A 6,581-nucleotide genomic window follows, 5' to 3' on the forward strand; every position below is an offset into this window, starting at 1 on the left:
ATAGAGTGACATAACGGAGCCCCTTGGGAAACTGCATGGGACCCTAATTATCCTGGCATGCAGCAATCATCACTATCTACTTCTTCATTAGGTTAGGTCATAAGGTGAAAAGGAATTGCACACAGAATACACTCCATACTAAGAATTTCAATCTCAGCTACAGCCTTCAAGTTCACACTGAGTGGGAATCATTGCTGGGTAGGTCATCAGGTATTTCAGGCCTATCTATCATTTGGGCAATATTCACCCTCATTTAAAAACTAATGATCTTACTCCAAAGGTCTCTGGGAATCAGGCATTTGGAAAATGATTTTTTCATTAGGAGTAGAGAAATACTGAAAATGCGAGAAGATACGACACAGTCAGAAACAAAGTCAAAGCCATCTAGTTCTCAGCAGAAATACGTAATTCTGATAATAGTAATCTGTTTGAATATAAAGAAATAATTGAACATGGTAAAAATTCATCACTTGACTTATCTCTTCTCTGCCATCTCCTCTTGAGCTGACTAGGTAGCTCAGTCTCATCTCCCTCTTTGTTGCTTTTGTTGTTGCTAGGAACTATCAAGTCAAATATGACTCATAACAACCCTATGAACAGCCAACCTGAACCCTGACCTATCCTGTGCCATTCTCACAATCTCTGAGACAGTACAGTCCATTGCTAAAGTCCACCATGTACATCTATTTCATTGAGGGTCTTCCTCTTCTTCACTGACCCTCAATCTTTCCAAGCATGATGTCCTTTTCTAAGGAATGGCCTCCTAGCTATGCGTCCAAAGTATGAAAGACATCTCTCATTTGCCTCCTATCACCATACCATTTATTTCTTCCTTCTTGTTAGGAACCTATATGTTCTTCTTCTTGGAAAGAACCTATATAATATTTATTTTTATTTCACCTGCCCCTATCTGTTCATTCTGACTTTCTACTGTATATTAATTCAGCCTATATTTTGCTTAAAACACACAATTATATTATTTTTCAACAGACAGGGAGAGAGATACGCATGTGTGACCATTTAAAAAAAAAGTAGGTCAATAGAATGCAGATTTGTAGAATGGATCATTAATATCAAGTTTTTAATACAAGTAAAATCTTGTAGAAGCTCATTTTAAAATGTATGGAACATCTCAACGAGAGAGAACTGTGAGAAATTCATGTCAGATTCATAAGAGAATGTTGAGTAAGGTATATTAGTGTTGGCATCAGATGGAGTTTGGAAGAAAAAGGTAAGTACTTGTATTTTATTGATTCCACAGACATTCAACTTTGTGGAAAATGATGAACAGTTCAGTTACAGAGTGTACTTATTTCATACTTCTTTCTTTTCTTTTCTAGTACCTGACAAATAATTATTGAGTTGGTTAAGAGGAGTATTGTACATATCTCTACTAAGTCAAGTTGAGAGTGTTGAGATCTTCTGTATCTTTGTGAGTTTTTTCCTAGTTGTCCTGTCCTTCATTGAAAATGGCATGTTAATATCTTCTACTCTTACTGTGGAGTTGTCTACTTTGCTTTTTAAATCTATGAACGCTATTTCATTAGTTTGTTATCTGCATACATATATTTTGTTCTTTCATAATTTTCAGTATGTTTTCTTCCAAAACATCTTGGACAATTTTCACAGTGCTGTGCGTGTCTTTGTATCCTCTTATTCTGGAATTTCAATCTTTTAAAAACTAAAAGAAAGAAATATTAAGAGTGATGTGTAACATCATCAAGAAGAATAACATGCTTAACAAAATTTAATACATATATGTTGTTCCAATATATCTGGATAATTCGCCAGAGTAGACCATATGCTAGGTTGCAAAACTAATTTCAATTAATTTAAAAACATTGGAGTGATGTGAAAAATCTTCTGTGATCACAGTGTTTTAGAATTAGAAATCATAACAATAAGTTATTTTGTTGCTAGTTGTCACTAAGTAGACTATGACTCACAGTTACTCCATGAACAATGTATCCAAATGTTAACAAAAAGATCATATTTAAACAATCAAGTACATTAGGAATGAAATCAAGGACTATAAACTTCATCAGAGAAAAGCCTGAGGAACTCTAGAAGCTCTAATCCACAATATGAACAATCTTCCAGCATCTTGAAAAATCTACTACCAGAAGAGAATAAAATAGATGGATGGGACCTACTAAGAACCAAATGCCTATGCACATCAAAAAACTTCCCCAACATGGTAAAAAGGAAAGCCACAGAATGAGGAAAAAATACTTGGTAATGACATATTTGATAAGGGTCTCATATCTAATTTTATAGAATACTAAAGCAATTATGAAATATCTTGTCATCCCAGTAACAATAGCAAAGTTAAAAGGAGCAGAAAACAACAAATGATGGCAAGGTTGTGGAGAAACTGGAACCCTTATTCACTGCTGGTGGAAGTGTAAAATGGTACAAGCACTATAGAAGGTGATATTGAAGAAAAAAAAAATTTAAAAAAAAGAAGGTGATATTGTACTTTCTCAAAAAGTTGGAAGTAAAATACAATTTGACCCAGCAATTCTAACACTGGAAATATATCCTAGAGAAAACAGGGCCACAACTTGAACAGATGTATGTACACCATGTTTATTGCCATGTTTTTCACAATACCAAAGAGATGGAAGCAACCCAAGTGCCCATCAATAAATTAATGGACCTGGGGGGAGGGGTTGTAAAGCAAAGAAAGAATTTTTCTTTTACTTTTATAAGAGGGTAGTGTACTAGGGGGTAGGGCTGAGAAAGGAGAAAAGTGCAACAATGAATGGAAATGCAAAGTCTCTGTAAATTTTTATTTAAAATTAATAAATTTTACTAAAAAACAAAAAAATTAAAAATTATTAAAAAATTTACAAAATGAGTGGGTAGAAAAACTATGGTATATTCACCCAATGGAATACTATGCAGCACTGAAAAACAAGAAACTTATAAAATATTACACAATATGGGTGACCCTGGAGGGCATTATGCTTAGTGAAACATCCCAGTCACAAAAGGACAAATGCTAACACAGGAGACTAGAGCGAGGGCTGCATGGTGGAGGGGACCTGGGGGAGGGTTTGTAAAACAATGAAAGAATCTTTTCTTTTACTTTTCCATAATTTTTGGACTCATGTACTTATAACTTGTTAGTCAAATTTGTGTCTTCTAGGTTGCAACACCCCCATGACACATCTTCAAGGATATGTACATGTACAGCCAAGCACAATCAATAAGAGTGCATCTGAATTCCAAAATCAATCTCCATAATAGTCTATGTGTTTCCTACTGCCAAAGGGTCCCTTTAGAGTAGTGAGAGAAGATCTTCACCCTGAAACCCACAGCGTCCCTTTTCAGCAGGAAGTAGCTAAGAGAATACGCCGTCCCCTTTTCCTTATGAATCAGGGTGAAGTCTCTCTCAGGGAGGAGTGATAGGGAATGGCAAAGGATACACTGACAAAGATTAATCAGAACTGGCTTTGACAAGCACTGTGGCATTTGGACAAGAACAAACTGGGAGGAGGGTAGAGAGAATAGTGCAACAATGAATGAGTGGAAGCCCAAAATCTCTGTAAATGTTTATGAAAATTAATAAAATATAATTATAGAAAAAAAACAAAAGGACAAATGCTGTATAATGCCACTGTTATAAAATAGGACTGACATGGAGGTTGGAGGCAAACCAGGAAAAGAGGGGATAAATAATGAACACTGAATTGTAAGAGATTAAGAAAAAAACTGCTTAAAAGGAATATATGATTAGGCATTATTTGTTTGACAGCAAAAGTGGACTGGGGCAAGGGCGAGGAAGGAAATTGTACCACAATAAATGAATTTTTTTTAAGTGAACTGGGGGGTATAGAGAGGAAAATGTGCAAAATGAATAACGACATTTTCTGTACACTTTTGTTAAAAATCACAATACATAAATAAAAAGAAAATACAATGTGAAAGAAGAATAGTGTGAAACACAATGTATACCAACTTTGTAAGCAAGCCAATATAGAACAAAATTCTTTTTAAAAATCAAGTACATGGAAACTAAAGAAAAAGCAAACAAACAATGACAATGACAAAAAAAACCTGGAAAAATCAAAGTGACAGAAGAAATAAAATATGAGATCAAAAGAATTCCTAGAAGCAAATAAAAATATAATACATTATAACATTTGGGACAAAACAGCATACTGAGGCCAATTTATATTAACAAATATACACATCAGAAAGAAAGAAGAACCAAAATCATCATCTTAACACCAAAGCTCCAACAACTAGTGAAAGAGAAGCAAAGTAAAAACTTACATTTCTTGTAGAAATGAAATAAAGTTTCAAGCAGAAATGAATGAAACAAGAATGAAAAAATAAATACTAGCAGTTGGTTCACAGAAACAATCAACAAACTTGACAAACACAAGGCAAAGTAAATAAAAGAAGACGCAAGTAAAACAAATAAGAAATGAACTAGATAATGTTTCAACAAAATTGAATCAAGAGAAAAAGAGAACAGGAAGTAGCAGCTGCACACTAAATGGAGAAGAAAGACAAAGAGCATGATGAAAAGAAACTAGAAAGAATACTTAAGGCAAAATGTGTGGATTAAAACAGATCTTAAAAAAGTTTTACTAGTCACCTCGGGAGTTCGGAACCAGTTTGCAATAATTCAAACTTTTCCAGTATCAGAAAACTATTAGCTTCCAGAGAGAGTTAATGCTATTTAGGATGACTTGGGTAGTCACTTGAAATTGTTAGCCTTCATACTGAACTCAAGCCTCTACTTTGAACTCAAGTTTGTGGCCCTATGTTTCTTGTATAGGTTTTCTATTTTCTCTTCCTCTGTTATGCTTCCCAATACTAGAAAATGGCTCTGTAGCATGCCTCTGTTTTCATTGGTTAAATATTCTGATTTCCTTTAGGGTGTTTGACATATATCTCCAATGACCAGATCTCTTCCATGGTTGGGCATTGCAAAAGAATGAAACGCAGAAGAAAAACCTCACGATTTTTGCAAGAGCTAGCCCTTAAAAGTCAGACTGTAGCACTGTGAAAAGTGTCAAAGGGAAACTAGATTTATTTCCTCCTCTCCCCCTCGTCCTCCCACCTTTCCCCCCACCCCCAAATTCACATAGAAGGGAGAGTTAAAGAAAACAGGATTGGCTTCAAAGCTGAGCTCTGGAAAGGAGATCTGTGGAATAATGAGGCTTCTGGGTGCTTTTTAAAAATCAAATCAAACAAGTTCTACAGCTCTCAGGAGATGTGCATAGACATAAATTTGCAAAGGTGCCAATTAGGGACCTGGAAAAGAAGATTTAGCATTCTTCCCAATGGGCAAAAGGTAGAATAGAAATGAAAACCTAAAATACAAACTATAAAAAATATCCATAAGCCACTAGATTTAGGAATCTCTAGACCTACCCTTTAAACATTTTGTTTATAGAGGGTCAAGCTATAAAAATATCCCTTTTGCCTTGGGAAAATCTATTGTCATGGACCTCTCCAGAATGCTGAAGAGCGACGAAGTCAGTCTAGATACAAAGGTGTGCCTAATCCAGGTCACAGTCTTCTCAGTGACTTGTTATGCTTCAGAGAGTTGGACAATGACTAAGGATGACAGAAGAAGAGTAGATGCCTTTGAGTTGTGGTGCTGGATAAGAGTCTTGAACATACCATGGACTGCCAAGAAAACAAATATGTCTGCTTTAGAGAGGCTGAAATTAAGTCTCTCCTTGGAGGCTATGATTTTGAAGTTCTATCTCACATACTTTGGGCATGTGGCCAGGATAGATTGGTCCTTGGAGAAGGACATCATGCTTAGAAGGTTGGAGGGACAGTGCAAGAGAGGAAGATCCTGGATGAGATGGATTGTTACAATAGGGGTTGAAGTGTCAGAATTAGTGAAACTAGCTCAGGACAGGGAAGGGTTCAGAGCTACTGTACATAGAGTCTCTTAGAACAGCAGTCAAGAGATCAGGAGTTGCATTATATTGGGGGAAATCTGCTCTCAGAGACCTCTCCAAAGTACTGAAGAACAATAATGTCAGTTTAAATACCAAGGTGTGCCTGATTCAAGCCACCATCTTTTCAGTCATCTGCTATTCATCTGAGAGCTAAATGGTGAATAAGGATGACGGAGGGAAAATTGATGCCTTTGAGTTGTGCCATTGGAGAATAGTAATGAATATCCCACGGAAAGTCAAAAGACAAATAGAACTTCGAGAGTGTTCCTTGGAGGCAAGGATGGTGAAGTTTCATCTTACATCCTTTGGACATGTTGTTAGGAGGGGGCCATTCTTTGGAAAAGGCCATCATGCTTGGAAGGGTGGAGTGTACGAAAGAGAAGGTGACCCTCAAAAAGATGGACTGACACAGTGACTGCATCAGTGGGCTCAAGTATGACAGAGATAAGGATGGCATGGCATAGGACAGAGATCAGATCTGTTCAGATCGTGATCACAGAGTTGCCATGTATACTCAATCGGATGGCACCTAACAACAATAACATTCACGAATAGGAAGAAACATCGCATACTCACTGTTGAGAAGATAATCTGTAGCAAGTCCTTTTGTACATTAAAAAAAAGAGAGAGAATTGCATGCCGAACTCA

Source organism: Elephantulus edwardii, unplaced genomic scaffold (genome assembly GCF_000299155.1).
Source record: "Elephantulus edwardii isolate Elephantulus edwardi_28Jun2011 unplaced genomic scaffold, EleEdw1.0 scaffold00011, whole genome shotgun sequence".
NCBI classification, from domain to species: Eukaryota; Metazoa; Chordata; class Mammalia; order Macroscelidea; family Macroscelididae; genus Elephantulus; species Elephantulus edwardii.